At 39.1% G+C, this 17,368-nt stretch overlaps 1 long non-coding RNA gene across 1 annotated transcript in view; it reads right to left on the bottom strand.

The window, feature by feature from the left end:
- Window positions 1-3,615: 3,615 nt before the first annotated feature.
- The window catches only part of LOC122551115, a 207,563-nt gene continuing 193,810 nt past the window's right edge, over window positions 3,616-17,368 (bottom strand). The window contains exon 3 of the long non-coding RNA XR_006312003.1: window positions 3,616-3,720. This is a non-coding gene — a long non-coding RNA (uncharacterized LOC122551115). The remainder of the gene's footprint in view (window positions 3,721-17,368) is intronic.

Genomic DNA, 17,368 nt, shown 5'->3' with positions numbered 1-17,368 from the left:
ATCCTTGCTATGTTATTCATGCCAAATGGAGAGAATGCCCACACAACATTGTTGGCAGAAGAGACGCTCACTCTTATTGAAGAGAGTATATTTGTTACATAGTTTTGAATAGGTATTTACATAAGAGTATTTCGTGTGACCTTGGATCATATTTAAGAGCCAGTCTCCACTCCTGTTTCACAATATGCAACTCAGCATTGAATATGCAAGTGGAGTTAGGACTGGCAGTGAACCAGGAAAATGCAAATAATTAGCTCCTCACTGGAGTAGATTTAAAAATATAATCATGGGAAGTGGCATCACTGCCTATAGCAGCATTTATTGACCATTCCTCATTGTTAAGATGCATCCACAATGCTGTGGGTTTGAAGACACATCAAGTAAGAATGGCAACATTTCTTCCCTAAAGGATGTTAGAAAATCAGATAGAATCTTATTGGAAATCAAATGGTTACGTTAAACTGGGATTTTCTTCAGGATTTTTTTAATTGATTTCAACTTGCACCAATTTGCATGTGGGATTCAAATTTCTGTCCCCAGCAAGTCAGTTTGGGGTTCAGGATTGTGAGTCTAATGACATTTAAACACCGCCTGAATTAAAGCAAAAACCAGCCCCATGATTCCCAAAAACTTCCAGATTTAGCTATTTGTTTTGATTGAACTGCTTTTCAAAATTAAGTGGACAGATTAGGGTTCATCTTAAATTTAGGGTTTGCTCAGTTCGCATCTGCATCCTTACATGTGCACACTTGGAGCCACTTTCCAAACCAATTTGGTCATATTGCAGAGCATTAACAAACTCTCTCAATTATGTGTTTTCAACATTTTTCTGAATTTTGAATAATTGGCTATAATTTGCAAAGTGCTTTAAATCATTTGTTAATACTCCCCAAGGTAAAACAATACTAAAAGCTGCAAGTTCTTTTATTTAAAAAAGTAGATGAAAAATGCTTCATTGTATTCCAGCCTTGTCACCATAATGCATCAGGAGTTCTTGAAAATGTTAATTTTTCCAGGTGATAGCTTATTTTAAAGACTTGTTTGCAGTTAAAATCTTTGGAGACGCTGATTGTTAAACATTCTAACGGAAGCATTTTCTGTAAGAGATCCCTAGACACCTGCTCCTAGAATTTATTTTCACAATTGTCATCATATAGAGGTAAATTTAAACCCTCAATCTTGAAGCAATGACGCAATGTATCTGCATGTGACTACTGCACAAATATTTATCACCACAGAATGTGTGCTGTGAGTAATTAACACCGAATACATGTTTATTAACTTGTACAGATCTAATTCAAAATGTTTCTTGCTGAATATTTAACAGCTTCTGTCCTCAGACCTTTACAAAGATCTTTTGAACTGCAGTTATTGTTGTAATGTCACAAAAATTATAATGAAATTATGCACAAGAAACTTCCAGAGCAAGAATGCAATTGTAAAAAAACTGCCAGTACATTATAGATAATTAGCTTTCATTACAACTACTTGCTTTTCCTTGTGACAAGCTTCCATATGAACAATGTTTTTCAACTTATGTCCATTTTTGCACTGATGGCTGCCAATTGTTAATTTCTACTTTGCCATCTAATTCAGCAATTCTAACATTTTTATCAATAATCATGTATGTTAATAACATTAAAAGGATTATGAATGAAATACACAGTTTTGACACAAAATTGCCTTTCTATTGCTACACCAATCGAAATATGATTTGTTTCATGCTGAGGTCTTTAAATTGTTATGATGTGGAGGTGCTAGTATTGAACTGGGGTGATCAAAGTTGGAAATCACACGTAACCATGTTATAATCCAAGAGGCCTATTTGAAAATAGAAGCTTTTGGAGCACTACTCCTTTGTCAGGTAGCTAAATTGTTAGCCAGTTTCTCTAATATTTATTTCAATGATATTCACTGGTTTAGTCATTTTGTTTTCCCAGAGTATCTACCATATATAGTTGAGTAAAAGTCAATCTCATGTAAAGGTCTACCCCCTATATTTGGCCAAATAATCTGGGATTTTCCACATATCTCGCGTAAAAGTCAACCCTAGTTCTTCACAGATAATAGATCAAGGTTATAGTCAGTGTGCTGATCGTCACGTCCTGCTCCAGCTTTCCAGACTGCCATTTGTTCTGCTCCACCCCTGGTCTTTGAGTCTGCTTCGTGTTTGCAGAGTTACCATAATTCATTTTTTCTCTTTATTCGTTTAGAGATCAGTTGGGCTTCTGCTAATGATACGGTATGAATTTTGACAGGCATGAATTTCAGGGTCTCAAAAATAGTATCCATATAATAGTCGACCCCATAAATTTAACCTTAAAATGTAGATTTTTTAAAAAATTGACTAATAACTCAAGTATATACGGTGTTGACGCAAGTATGTTGTGACACTAAATTTGTATCCTTCGGTACTATCTGAAGGCAGAAGCCAGCTGCTGCTATTTTCCTCAGAGACAAACCACAATCACAGCTTGAACTAAACCAAAGACACTTTGATGAAACAAATTGTGTTATTCCAATATTTTAACTTGAGGACAATATGCACGGCTCTTAGAAAGATTTTTGCATGAATTTGATCTCCAACACTTTGAAATACTAGATAAGTGAAATCTGCTAGCACAGAGTTTTGTGATTGTTGAGATGCCCTTCTGTAAAAATGGGCAGATTAAATATATATTTGGAAAGGCAAGAACTGATCTGGGATAGTTAATGTGGCTTTGTGCATGGGAAATCATGTCTTACTAACTTGATTGAGTTTTTTGAAGAAGTAACAAAGGGGGGATTGATGAGGGCAGAGCCATGGATATAATCTGTATGGACTTCAGTAAGGCCTTTGGCAAGGTTCCTCATGGTAGACTGGTTAACAAGGTTAGATCTCATGGAATACAGGGAGAACTAACAGTATGAATACAGAACTGGCTCAAAGGTAGAAAACAGAGGGTGATGGGGGAGGGTTGTTTTTCGGACTGGAGACCTGTGACTGTGACAAAGATCTGTGGAGTGGCCATTACTTTTTGTCATTTATAAAAGTTATGTAGATGTAAACGAGAGAGGTATAGTTAATAAGTTTGCTGATGACACCAAAATTGTTACCAAAAGTGGACAGCACAGAGGATTACCTCAGAATACAAAGGGATCTTGACCAGATGGGCCAATGGGCTGAGTAGTAGCAGATGGAATTTAATTTAGATAAATGTGAGGTGCTGCATTTTGGAAAAGCAAATCTTAGTGGGACTTATACTCTTAATGGTAAGGTCCTAGGGAATGTTGCTGAACAAAGTGACCTTGGAGTGTACATTCATAGCTCCTTGAAAGTAGAGTTGCAGGTAGATAGGATAGTGAATCTGTATTATCACCTATTTTATTTGGCTTTGAGCCAGTCTCAGTAGCAAGATAGCAATCGTTTCTTGATCAACTGTAAGAATTTAACTTTTCACTGAGAATTAACTTCTGCTGAGAATATCAAGAGAAGAAAGATCAACCAGGAAGGTGCTTCAATTAACACAGGAATGAGTTGGATTAGGGAAGGACTAATTTTTCAGAGCATTAACCAATGCTTAACGATTCTTTTAGGAAAGTGTGGAGATGATGTAGTTACCTACATACTGAAGTTTCACGAGCTAAGTCGCTGTTGATTTTTTTTTAGGATTTCAATCAGTTGAGATTGCAAAGTATTCCTCCTTCCTTTGATGGGATGTTAAATGTTTTTGGGATTACCTGAGAATACAAAAGGAACCATATAAATGCATTCATACACATGAACAAGGACGTTGTTTATGCTGTTATCAGAGAATCACAGAATGTCAACAATGTGGAAAAGACCATCCAGCCCATCAAGTCTACACCAACCCTCCAAACAGCTTCTTATCCAGATCCATCCCCCACCCTATCCCTGTAGCCAGCAATTCCCATGGCTAATCCACTGAGTCTGCACATCCTTGGACACTACGAGGCCTATTTAGCATGGCCAGTCCATCTAACATGCCCATCTTTGGACTGTGTGAGGAAACTAGAGCACCCAACGGAAACCCACAGAGACTTAGGGAGAATGTGCAAATTCCACACAGACAGTCACCAGAGAGTGAGATCAAATCCAGGTCCCTGGTGCTGTGAGACAGCAGTGCTACTCCTGTGTCTAAAAATAAACAGTTTTACACTGAAATTTTCACTTTTTTTCTGATCATAGCTGGACCTCAGTGGCGAGGTAGGTTCTACACATTAGTGAGTTAGAGTCAGAGTCATGATTTTACCTCCAGCTGAAGCAGGTGTCAAGCCTGCTGCATGCACAGATGAGGGGGGAGCATGTATTACAGATCCGAGCTGCCCACATTGGCTTGTCGCAAGGCAGCCATTGCTGTTTCCCTCAGAGAAACAAACACCGTCTGCATTAAAGCAAGAATAAAGAGTGGCAACTGGTCCCGTGGGTCCTAATCCCGAAACTCAGGACAATATGCAAGGCTCCTTGATCTTATAAAAACTCTTTCCTGACTTTAATCATGAAAAGTTTTGAACCAGTAGATATTTGAAACTTTCAGATTCTGCAGTTTGCTGATCTTCAGTCAAAGTGGATCGACTTGGTTTCGGATTAATTTTAGACTTGGATTAGATCATATCCTCAACCTAATCATACACATTTTCTCGAGTCTCTTTCAAAAGAGATTTTTTTTCACGTTGCAGTGCATTACCCAACATGCTCAAGGTTTTTCTGAATTTGAAAAATTGCTTGTATTTCAAAAAGTGACTTTAATGACTTTATTTAATGTGAACATTTTCTGAAGGAAAATAAAATTAAAGCTGCAAGTTCTTTGATTTCAATAGATCCTTCAAACAATAGTTTCTTGCCCTGATATCATAATACAGTGGTAGTTCTTGAAACTGTGAATGTTTCTAGGAACAAAGATTGTTTTAAAGCTTTGTTTGTGGGTTAAATCCTTTGGAATGACAGAACTGTCATACTATCTTACACACACATTTTCTGGAAGAGGTACTTGGGCATCTGCTATTAAAATTCACTGTCACAATTGTCATCATATAATGTTAAACTTAACACTCAATCTTGTGGCAATGGCACATTGTAAAGTTGCGTCTGCATGTGACTACTGTATATATATTTTTTAAACCAGAGAATGTGTGCTGGGAGGAATTAACAATGAATACATGTTTAACAACTTGTGTGGGTCTAATTCAAAATTCTTGTTGCCTGAATGTTTCTCTCCTAAGAAGTTTGCAAAGTATTTTTGAAGTTCTGCTTTTGCTGTAATGCAATGAAAAATGGCATTAAAATTGTTCAGAAGGCACTTCCACAAATGGCAATAGTATCTTTGAAAAACTAATGGGTGTTATAGATAGTTAACTTGCAGAACAAGACTTTCCAAGTTTTCAGGTCAACTATAAGTTTTTACTTATCGTGAGTTTACATATGGGGAACCTTTTACAACTTCTATCTATTTCTAGACTGACCGCTGCAATTGTTAATTTTTGTTTTACCACTATATTCAGCAATTGTCATTAATACTGATAATTATGTAGTTATGCATGTTAACAATTTAGGATCATAAATGAGATACACAAGTTTGTTTTGCACCAATTGCCATTCCCATTGCTATGTCAAGCCAAATCGGCTTGGGTAGTGTTTAAGTTTATAACCAATATTTTAATTAAGTATTTCAGATAAACTCTTTTCACGTTCATCCAAATACATACAGCAAGCAAATTGAATATATGATAAAGGAAACAGTGTCACTGCAGAGTTTTAACCTCAAACCTCTTGTTGAATAGAGCATATTTGTGGCACAATACAAAATTGTTAGTCACATGAAAGTCTGTTGTGAGACCTTAGGCCAGATTTTATATGATGTTAAGCAATATGCAACTGCACTAAAGCTGTAACTGGAACCATTACTGCAATAAAATCTAGAAACTGGAACTCGTTTGATCCTCAAAAGAATAGGTTATTTTAAATATTTTTTTCAATGGGATGTTGGCAATATTATTTCACATTTGTTACTGAGGTCCAATTCCACCACTTTCCAGGCTTAAATGCCCATGTCTCTAGAACATTAGTTGGGGGTTCCGAATTGCTAGCGTACTGACATTAACAGAATGCTACTGCCAATTTTAACTGCATAATAATTGCAGTACACAGAACATTAAAACTTTTGGAGAATCTGAGAACCTGAAAGGAAACCACATCAATGCAGCTTTACATAAAATCAAGGAATTTATTTGTGTTGTTGGTTAATCTGCTCTAGCTGAGAGATACTCAAATCACTCGTACCATTTTTACTATCTTTTGACACTCTCTTAATTACCTGGAATTATCATGCACTTATCTCTCTGCCTGTAAATTCTGTGCCTGTACAATTTCCTCCACTTCTCCTGAAGAAGGACCAATGCTCTGAAAGCTTGTGATTTGAAATAAGCCTGTTAGACTATAACCTAGCATCATGTGAGTTCTGATTTTGTCCAACCCAGTCCAAAACCGCACCTCCACATCATGAGAACCATTTTGCAAAAACATTTGATTATTTTGCAGAACATTAAATGTGTTGTACAAATTTTTGTTTTCAAATTCTTCTTCTTGTTTAATTATATTTTGGCAATGTCATTTTAATTGTATGTTAAAACTCCCCAAGGAAACCAAGATTAAACACTGTGCATTATTTTATTTAAAAGTGATGGATCAGACAATATTGCACCATATTCTTGGCCTAATGTCATAATGCAGCGGGAGTTCTTGAAAATTTAAATTTTTCTAGGTGAAGACTTGCTTTAAAGAATTGTTTGCGGGTTGAAATCATTGGAGTGACAGAACATGTAAAATATCTAATTAAAACATTTTCCACCAGAAATAACTGGACATCTGCTCCTAGACTTTAGTTGCACAATTGTTATTATATAGCATTTTAAAAAAAACCCTAATGTTTGTGGCATTTCACATTGTGCATTTTGTCTGCATGAGGCTACCATTCAAACAATATGTTTCACCAGTGGAAGTGTGCTGGGAGGAAATAAATAAGGAATACATGTAAGTCAAAGTGTGCTGCTTTAATTTTAATTGTCACTTGCTGAATATCCAAAATTTTCTGTCGTAAGAACTTTACAAAGTAGTGCATTTACTTCAGTGATTGTAGCAACTATGGCAGTGATGTTATGCACAAGATGCATCCACAGCAGCCATGATTTCTTCCAAAAATTGATGGAATATTATCGATAATTAACTTGCAAGGGAAGTCTCATCGAACTTTCAATTCAGTTATTTGTTTTTATTTGTCACGGGCGAGAGGAGGAATCATTTTCAACTGAGTTCGGTTTCAAGACGGATTGCTGCCAGTTGTTAATTTCTCTTTTGCTACTAAGTTCAGCAGTTCTAACATCTGTCCCAACAATTGTGTGTTTTCATAAGTTCGAGAGAAGTATGAATGATACATATAAGTTTGATACAACTTGTCAGTCCTCACTATCTCCTATTTCTTAATGCTTCATCAAAAAAAATCTGTTTGCTTTGAGATGTTTAAGTTAATAACTAATGTTTTAGTTGTTTGTTTTCAGATAAATTTATTTCCCTTTCATCCAAATGTGTCCAGCAAGCAATATGAATATGTGACAGATAAAATGACATAATGGCAGAGTTTTAAACTAGAAGTTTGACAAATGTATAGTTTGCATGCTCTCCCATGCTTCAGAAGTATTAATTTTCCAGATTGTCTCCCAACACAGGAATGTTATGACACTGAAGTTGTATCCACTTGTACCTCTGAGGTGCTCATGTTAGAATCACACTATCCCTAGTCCATCTTCAAGTGAGTCTCAAGTTATTTGTGTTGAGTGATAATGACACCAAGAATACATCATTATAAATTATAAATATATTAAAGAAAAGAATTTAACAAAGGAAAAGGTAGAGCTCATTAGGGACCAAGGGGGCAATTTCTGTGCAAAGCTGCAGGATGTCATAAGGGTGTTGAAAGAATACTTCTCCTCGATCTTCATTCTGGAAAAGGAGAACATTGGTACGGAATTCAGGAAAAGGGATTGTGAGGAACTTGTACAGTTTGATGTAGGAAATGGGGAGATATTGGAGGCTGTATCAGGCTTAAAAACAGGGTGGTGAGAATCTGGAATAGATTTGCCTAGGAAGGTAGTGGAGACTGGAATCCTTACAACCTTAAAAAAAATTTGGAAGACCACTTCATAAGTCGTAACATTAAAGGATATAGGACAAGTGCGGGAAAATGGGATCAGCACACTTTTAGTACATAGTACTTAGCATACTATGTCGATGCAGACATGATGGGCTGAAGGGCCTTTTCTCCACTGTATGAATCCATGAATCTATCGATCATTGACAGAAAAGAAGTTCACTCTTGCTGAAAATAGCATAGTTATTACACAGTATTGCATAGTTAGTGATAAGAGTTTCTCTTGTGAGACCTCATGACAGATTGAAGACTAAGTATACATTACCATTGAGCGACGTGCAACTGAACACTGAAGGTGTAATGGGAGCCATTACTGGTACACCACCTAGAAAATGCAATTTGCTAGCTCCTCCCAAAAATGTTTTTTTTTAATGGGATGTGGCCCCACTCCTAATTATTAAGAGCTCCCCTCAGCCTCTGGGACTCTAATAGAGGCAGTCATAAGTTTGCTCAAACGCTCCTTCATATTACAAGGATGTTACCTGGGTTGGAGGGTTTGTGTTATAGGGAGAGGCTGAACAGGCTGAGGCTTTCTTCTGGAGCATCAGAGGCTGAGGGATGACCTGATAAATGTTTGTAAAATCATGAGGGGTAAGGATAGGGTAAGTAGCCAAGGCCTTTTTCTTAGTATTGGGGAATCTAAAACTAGAGGGCATAGGTTTAAGATGGAAGGGGAAAGGTTTAAAAAAGACCTGAGGGGTGACTTTTTCAGAGAGGATGGAGCATGTATCGAATGAGTTATCAGAGGAAGTGGTGGAGGCTGGCACAGTTACAGCATTTCAAAGGCATCTGGATGGGTGAATGAATAGGAAGGATTTAGAGGGTGGCAAAAGGGATGAGGTCAGATTGGGATCTCTGGTTGGCATAGATGAGTTGGACTGAACGATCTGTTTTCATATTGTGTGACTATGACTCTGAGTAAGCCACTTTGCTGTGGTTCAGGCAGCCAGATCAGGTCAGGAAGGCAGAATTCATTATCAAATAGCATTAGTGAATCAGATAATGTTAATCAACAGTGATTACACAGTCCCTGTTAGGCTAGCTTTTAATTCCAGATTTTTAAAATTAAATCACTTAACACCATTTTCCAGGTGGGATTTAAACCCATATCCCCACAACATTAGTTCTGTCTTACTATTCCAATGATATTACACTGTTCCACCACCAACTATGGCTGCATTCCAAATACAGTCCCTGAGATATTAAATGCTTTTGGTATGAACTGAGGATGTAAAAGGAACTATGCAAATGCAGTTTTACATCGAATCAAGGAAGTTGTTTGTGCTGTTGTTTCTCAAAATACAGTAGTAGATTATTCTTGTGACATGCCATTCTCTTTTCTGATCATAATTGGACTTTCAGTGCTCAGGCTGTGTGAATTGATTCTTTCTTTCTTCAGATTAGTAAGGACTGACCATGATGGAGGTAAAAAAAAAGCCAGAAACAATGAGTATAAAATGAATCTGTGTTGAGCCCATTTCTAAGCACCATGCTTTTTTCTAAGTTTTCAAATCACTGGATTCTTGAAAACTTGCAAGTTTAGCAGTTTGCAGTGTTTGAAGCTCCCTTTTGTTAAAAAAAAAGTCATTTCACACTTTGATAGATCTTTATTCCTTACGGCACACATTCCAGAGACACTTTCCAAAAAGATTTTAAATATTGTGGAGCATTCCCCAACTCACTCAAATCTGTGCTCTCAAAACTTGTTTGTATTTTGCCAGAGCAGCGAGGAGAGAAGGAGGAATGAAACGAGGGCTGCTTTATTTAAGTGCATTGTTTGGTTTTAGTTAGTTCATATAAAGCTAAGCTTACAATGGCGGGGGAACCTCAGACCCGTAGCATGTGACTCTTACTTGATGTGGGAGCTTAGGAACATGTCTGACATTCCTGACTCTTACACTTGCAAGAAGTGTGTCCAGCTGCAGCTCTTGTTTGACCGCATGACGGCTCTGGAGCTGCGGATGGACTCACTGTGGAGCATCCGCGATGCTGAGGAGGTTGTGGATAGCACATTTAGTGAACTGGTCACACCGCAGGTTAGGATTGCTGAGGGAAGCAGTGAATGGGTGACCAAAAGACAGAAAAAGAGTAGGAAGGCAGTGCAGGTGTCCCCTGCGGTCATCTCCCTCTAAAACAGGTATACCGTTTTGGATACTGTTGGGGGAGATGGCTCACCAGGAGAGGGCAGCAGTTGTCATGATCATGGCACCGTGGCGGGCACTGCTGTTCAGAAGGGCGGCAAAAAGACTTGTAGGGCAATAGTCATAGGGGATTCTATTGTAAGAGGAGTAGGTAGGTTCTGCAGCTGAAAAAAGGACTCCCGGATGATATGTTGCCTCCCAGGTGGCCTGAAATGCATCTACTTCAAGGAGTATAGTGCATAAGGCAGACAAACTTAGGGCTTGGATTTGTGCCTGGGAGTATGACATTATTACCATCACAGAGATTTGGTTGAAGAAAGGGCATGATGATTGGCAACTGAATGTTCAAGGATATAGACGTTTCAGACAGGACAGGGAGAGAACTAAAAGAGGGCGTGGAGTTGCATTGCTGGTCAGGGACGATATCACGGCTGTGCTAAAGGAGGACACTATGGCGGTCTTGGGTAGTGAGGCATTATGGGTGGAGCTGAGAAATAAGAAGGGTGCAGTTACATTGTTGGGGCTATATTACAGACCTCCCAACAGTGAGCGTCAGGTAGAAGAACAAATAGGTAAACAGATTATGAATAGATGTAGAGGCAATAGGGTAAGTGGTGATGGGAGATTTTAATTTTCCCAACATTGACTGGGATACACTTAATGTCAGAGGTCTGGATGGGGTAGACTTTTGTACGAAGCGTCCAGGTGAGTTTTCTAGAGCAGTATGTCAATAGTCCGACGGGGGAAGGGGTCATATTGGACCTGGTACTGGGGAACGAGCCAGGACAAGTGGTAGAAGTTGCAGTGGGGGATTTCTTTGGGAACAGTGACCACAATTCTATAAGTTTTATAATACTCGTAGATAAAGAAGAGAGTGGTCCTTAGGGAAGAGTGCTAAACTGGACCAAGGCCAATTATATCAAAATTAGGCAGGAGCTGGGAAATGTGGATTGGACACAGCTATTTGAAGGGAAGTCCACATATGGGAGGCTTTCAAAGATAGGTTAATGGCAGTGCAGGATAGGCATGACCCGTTGAAGGTAAAGGATAGGAAGGGCAAGATTCGTGAACAGTGGATGACAGGAGAAATTGTACAACCAGCCAAGAGGAAAAAGGAAGCGTACATTAAGGTCTAGGCAGCTGAGAACAGAACAGGTCCTGGAGGAATATCGGAAGAGTAGGACAAGTCTTAAACAAGGAATCAAGCGGGCTAAAAGGGGTCATGAAATAGCTTTAGCTAGCAGAATTAAGGAAAATCCCAAAGTATTTTATTCTTATATAAGAAGCAAGCGGGTAACTAGAGAAAGGATTGGTCCACTAAAAGGTAATGAAGGAAGGCTGTGTGCCGAATTTGAGAGAGTGGGTGAGATTCTGAATGATTACTTTGCATCAGTGTTCATGAGGAGAGGAACATGATGAATGTTGAGATTAGGGATAGAAGTTTGATTAGTCTGGATCACGTTGGCATAAGTAGGGAAGATGTGTTGGGTAGGCTAGAGGTTATTAAGGTGGACAAATCCCCAGGACCAGATGGAATCTATCCCAGGTTGCTGAGGGAGGCAAGAGAGGAAATAGGTGGGACCCTGACAGATATCTTTGTGGCATCCTTAAATACAGGTGAGGTGCTGGAGACTGGAAGGTTGCTCATGTTATCCGCCTGTACAAGAAGGGTAGTAGGATATTCAGGGTAACTACAGACCAGTGAGCCTGACGTCGGTGGTGGGGAGGTTGCTGGAGAGGGTACTGAGAGAAAGGATCTATTTATATTTGGAATGGAATGAGCTTATCAGTGATGGGCAACATGGTTTTGTGCAGGGGAGATCGTGCCTTACCAACTTGATAGCGTTCTTCGATGAAGTGATCAAGTTGTTAGATGAAGGAAGGGTTGTTGATGTCATATATATGGACTTTAGTAAGGCATTTGATAAGGTTCCCAATTGTAGACTAATGGAGAAAGTGAAGTCACATGGTGTGTAGGGTGTTCTAGCTAGGTGGATAAAGAACTGGTTAAGCAATAGGAGACAGAGATAGTAGTTGAAGGGAGTTTCTCGAAATTGAGAAAGATGACCAGTGGTGTTCCACAGGGGTCAGTGTTGGGGCCACTGTTGTTTGCAATATACATACATGATCTAGAAGAGGGCACTGTTGGTATGATCAGCAAGTTTGCAGATGACACAAAGATTGGTGGAGTGGCACAAAGCATAAGGGACTGTCAGAGAATACAGGAGGATATAGATAGACTGGAGAGTTGGGCGGAATAGTGGCAAGTGGCTTTCAATCCAGACAAATGTGAGGTGATGCATTTAGACAAGTCTAATTCTAGAGCGAATTATACAATGAATGGAAGAGCCTTGGGAAAAGTTGATGGGCAGAGAGATCTGGGAGTGCAGGTCCATTGTACCCTGAAGGTTGCTGCACAGGTGGATAGAGTGGTCAAGAAGCCATATAATATGCTTGCCCTCATCGGATGGGGTACTGAGTATAAGAGCTAGCAAGTCATATTAAAATTGAACAAGACATTGGTTCGGCTGCATTTAGAATACTGTGTACAGTTCTGGGCTCCACATTACCAAAAGGATGTGGACACTTTGGAGAGGGTGCAGAGAAGGTTTAATGAGGATGTTGCCTGGAGTGGAAGGTGCTAGCTATGAAGACAGGTTGAGTAGGTTAGGTTTATTCTCACTACAAAAAAGGAGATTGAGGGGGGACCTGATTGAGGTTTACAAAATCATGAAGGGTATAGACATGGTGAACAGAAACAAGCTTTTTCCCAGGGTGAAGGATTCAATAACGAGAGGTCATGCTTTCAAGTTTAAGGGGGATACACGCAGCAAGTACTTCACACAGAGGGCGTTTGTAACGTATTCCCAGCAGAGGCGGTAGAGACAGGCATGGTAGATTCATTTAAGATGCGTCTGGACAGATGCATGAGTAGATGGGAAGTAAAGGGATACAGATGCTTAGGAACTGACCGACAGGTTTAGACAGTACATTTGAATCGGCTCAGGCTTGAAGGGCTGAAGGGCTGTTCCTGGGCTGTAAATTTTCTTTGTTCTTTGAAATTGTTTAAATCCTCTATTTTGACTGATTTTAATATTATGCTAAAACTCCCCAAGAAAAGCAAAACTGGCACTTTAAATTATTTTATTTGAAAAGATGAATTAGACAAAGTGCACTCTATTCTTGCTCTGATGTCATAATGCAGTGGGAGTTCTTGAAAATATTAATTTTTCCACATGAAAGCTTGTTTTAAGACCATAAACTGTACTATATATGAGCAGAATTAGTCCATTTAACTCAGTGAGGCAGAAGTAGATACTAGAGATGCTGGAGTTTAGAATCAAGATGAAGGGCTTTTTGCCTAAAACATTGATTTTCCTGCTCCTCAGATGCTGCCTGACCTGCCGTGCTTTTCCAGCACCACTCTAATCTTGACTCATTCAACCCAGTGTACATGTCCGCCATTCAATCATGGCTGGTATGTTTCTTAAACCCCACTCTCCTCTCTTCTCTCCGTTGCCTTTCATTACTTTACTATCAAGAACATATCTATCTCTATCTTAAATACACTCAATGACTTTCCCTCCACAAGCCTCTGTGGTAAAATCTTCACAGATTAACCATCCTTTGAAGGAATTCGTCCTCATGGCCATTCTAATGTGTTGTCCTTTCACTCTGAGGCTGCTCCCTCAAGTCCTCGACTCTCCTACTCATGGAGACATCTCCTCCATGTCCACTCTGTCTAGACCTCTAAGTAGCCTGTAAGATTCAATCAGATTGCCCCTCTCAAATCCATCAAGTACAGACAAAGAATCCTGAGCTGCTCCTCCAATGACAAACCCTTTAAAGAGATGTTCACAGGTTAAACTTGCTGGAGTGACAGAACTGATAACCTATTAAAACATTTTCCACAAGAGGTAGCTGGACATTTGTTATTCAAATTTACTCACGTAATTGTTATCTTATGGCAGTAAATCCACATTTTTGAGTCAGCAACCTCGGTGTAGTTTTGTAGAAGAATACCTTTTCCCTTTATACAATACAATTTTTTCAGCATGTTGTCAGGTTATGATTTTTAAATTTGTTTGCAGTGCTATGTTAAATCAGAGTTCTTATTATCTTGGCTGTTCCTCTCTTAACTTAACCAGCTCATCAACATATCTTTCTGCACTCGATGCGGTCTGCTCTGCATTGGGGAGGCAGGACGCCTACTCGCAGAACGCTTCAGAGAACATCTCTGGGACAGCCGCACCAACCAATTCCACCGCCCCATGGCTGAACACTTCAACTCTCCCTTCCATTCTGCCAAGGACATGTAGGTCCTGGGCCTCCTCCATCGCCTCACCCTTACCATTTGACGCCTAGAGGAAGAACACCTCATCTTCTGCCTGGGGATCCTCCTACCCCATGGCATTAATGTGGATTTCAGCAGTTTCCTCATTTCCCCTCCTCCCACCTTATCCCATTTCCAAACTTCCAGCTCAGCACCACCCTCATGACCTGTCCTAACAGTCCATCTTCCTTCCCACCTATCCACTCCACCCTCCCCTCCAGCCTATCACCACAACCCCCACCTCTATCTACCTATTGCATTCTCAGCTACCTTTCCCCTAGCCCCACCTCCCTCCCATTTATCTCTCCACTCCCAAGGCTCCCAGCTTCATTCCTGATGAAGGGATTATGTCCAAAATGTCAATTTTCCTGCTCCTCGGATGCTGTCTGACCTGCTTTTCCAGCATCACACTCTAAACCCTGATCTCCAGCATCTGCTTTCACTTTCGCCTATATATTTCTGCACCTCAAGAATCAGGACAGGCTTTGGAAATTATATCTTAATATGCCATTTAATAGACTTTATTCATTAACTAGTCCTCTTCTGAAAAATATGTTAACTGCAGTTAATTGTGATGAAATTGAAGTATTTAAAATGATTAACAGATTTAATCAAGTACACAAGGGAGAAATTATTTTCTCTGATGGAGGATTCCAGGACAAGGAGGCATTTGCATGTCATAAGACATTTTCTGCTATCATTGTTGCTGTCAAAGGTTTGTTTCCCTTGGAGAGTCTTTAGTTCCTTAACATCACCTTAGAAAAGATAGTTGTGTTCCTGAAAGAAGTAATCTTTTCTTTTTGACACTATAACAATATCGAATCAAATATAATTTTTCCATTACCACAGATACAATGTAGTCTTTTGGGTAATATTGTCATTGTATCAGGATCAATCATAGACAGTAAAGCCGACTATGCTGTTTGGTACTGTTTCCCCTGAATAGTTGAATTGATTGTCTCAAGAGGTTACCCCTAATGCCTGGCAATTGTGATTTTGATGACATCCAAAGATTTGATTTTGAAGATCTGTCTGGAGTTGAAAGATAACTGAATAACTTCAATTCTGTAAAATCAACAGCATCTCTGACCTCTTAGCCATGAAGGGTTGTCACACATCAATATAATTAATCTCAAGCAATTAATATTAAAACATATTTTCTCTTGGTTTCAGAGAGCATTCTTCTCAGCCCTTTGAAATCTAAATTTACATTGATCACTGACATTTACCTCAAGCTGTTTGAGCGTTCTCATCATACTGTAGAATTGAAAGAATGAAACATGCTTTTCCGCTCAGACATGAGACTCTTGGTCATTAATAATGTCCACTTATACCAATGATATTAACCACTGCCTGCTAAGAATTCACTCTGCAATTCTATGGTTTTGAGCTGTGTAATGAGTACAGAACAACCTCAGTTATCCAAACATCGATTATCTGAATTTTGGATTATCCAAACAAGGTCTCAAGGTCCCGATGCTTGGGTAAACTTTGTTATCCAAACAAAATACTCCCCGCCCGTGTCGTTCAGAAAACTGAGGTTACCCTGTACTCCACTCAGTACCCAGTTAGAAGGTTGCAATTTCATTCTCTTCAGCCAAGGGTGATTTCATATAATACAGAAACACTCGCCCTGATGTCAGTTTTGAAATTCATTGAATTATATTGTAAACCTGTAATTTCCCTGCTGTATGTGGTTCAGATGAATCACCTATTACGTCCAGGAATGAGTCTGTTGCTTCTTCAAAGCTTACTATTCTGCTGAAAATATTATTTTCAATCATCTAAAAATCAACAAAATATGTTAAAATGGGGAAATTCCATATTGCTATTTATTCAAAGTTCGAGGAAAATAAACTTTGTGCTTTTATTCCCCTTCTTCATGAATGTGCTTCCATTTTAATAATATGGCTGATTGCACCTTTTCTGCTTTTACTCTGTGATTTGCACTTTTTTAGATAGAAGAATTATTTTGTCATGCTGTTTTTGTATTTTAAAAATTATTTTAGTTGCACAACAAAAAAATTCTTTTCATTGAAGTAATGATTTTGTTTTATAACTGTCTTTGATTTTCCACTTAAATTGATTGAATTAAGCTGCTACTTTTTGTTTCTCTTAATAAATTACCATTAATTCAAAGAATGCTTTTAGCTTTCCCCTACAATTTTAAATAATTATAGCACCTGTTTAATAAATATAGTAACTTAAACTTTCTTTTAGTCTCTCAGCTTAGAATTTTTTCCTTAACATAAGAATTTTCACACTTCCTCTCATGGACTAAGCTTTCTTTGTTGTCTGATCTTAATTGCTTCATCCTTGGTTTATGATTTTGATTTTTCCACTTATCACTTTTGTGAGACTCACCATGGTAATCACCAGCTTTTTCAGTAACTTTCATCCTTTCTAGTTGTTTTGAGCTTTCACAGGCAGGCTCAGTTCCTTTTGTCATCTGAATACTGCTTTTATTGAGCTGACTGGCATGTGTGCTTTTAAGGTAAAAGCAATGACTGCAGATGCTGGAAACCAGATTCTGGATTAGAGTGGTGCTGGAAACGTACAGCAGTTCAGGCAGCATCTGAGGAGCAGGGGAATCAACGTTTCGGGCAAAAGCCCTTCATCAGGAGGGGGGTGGAGATGGGGGTGGGGGTGGGTTTGGAAGTGGGGGCACACCCAGGAGTGGGGGGCCACCC

This window comes from Chiloscyllium plagiosum, chromosome 6 (assembly GCF_004010195.1).
Source record: "Chiloscyllium plagiosum isolate BGI_BamShark_2017 chromosome 6, ASM401019v2, whole genome shotgun sequence".
Lineage (NCBI taxonomy): Eukaryota > Metazoa > Chordata > Chondrichthyes > Orectolobiformes > Hemiscylliidae > Chiloscyllium > Chiloscyllium plagiosum.
This window is presented reverse-complemented; position numbering and strand designations above follow the sequence as displayed.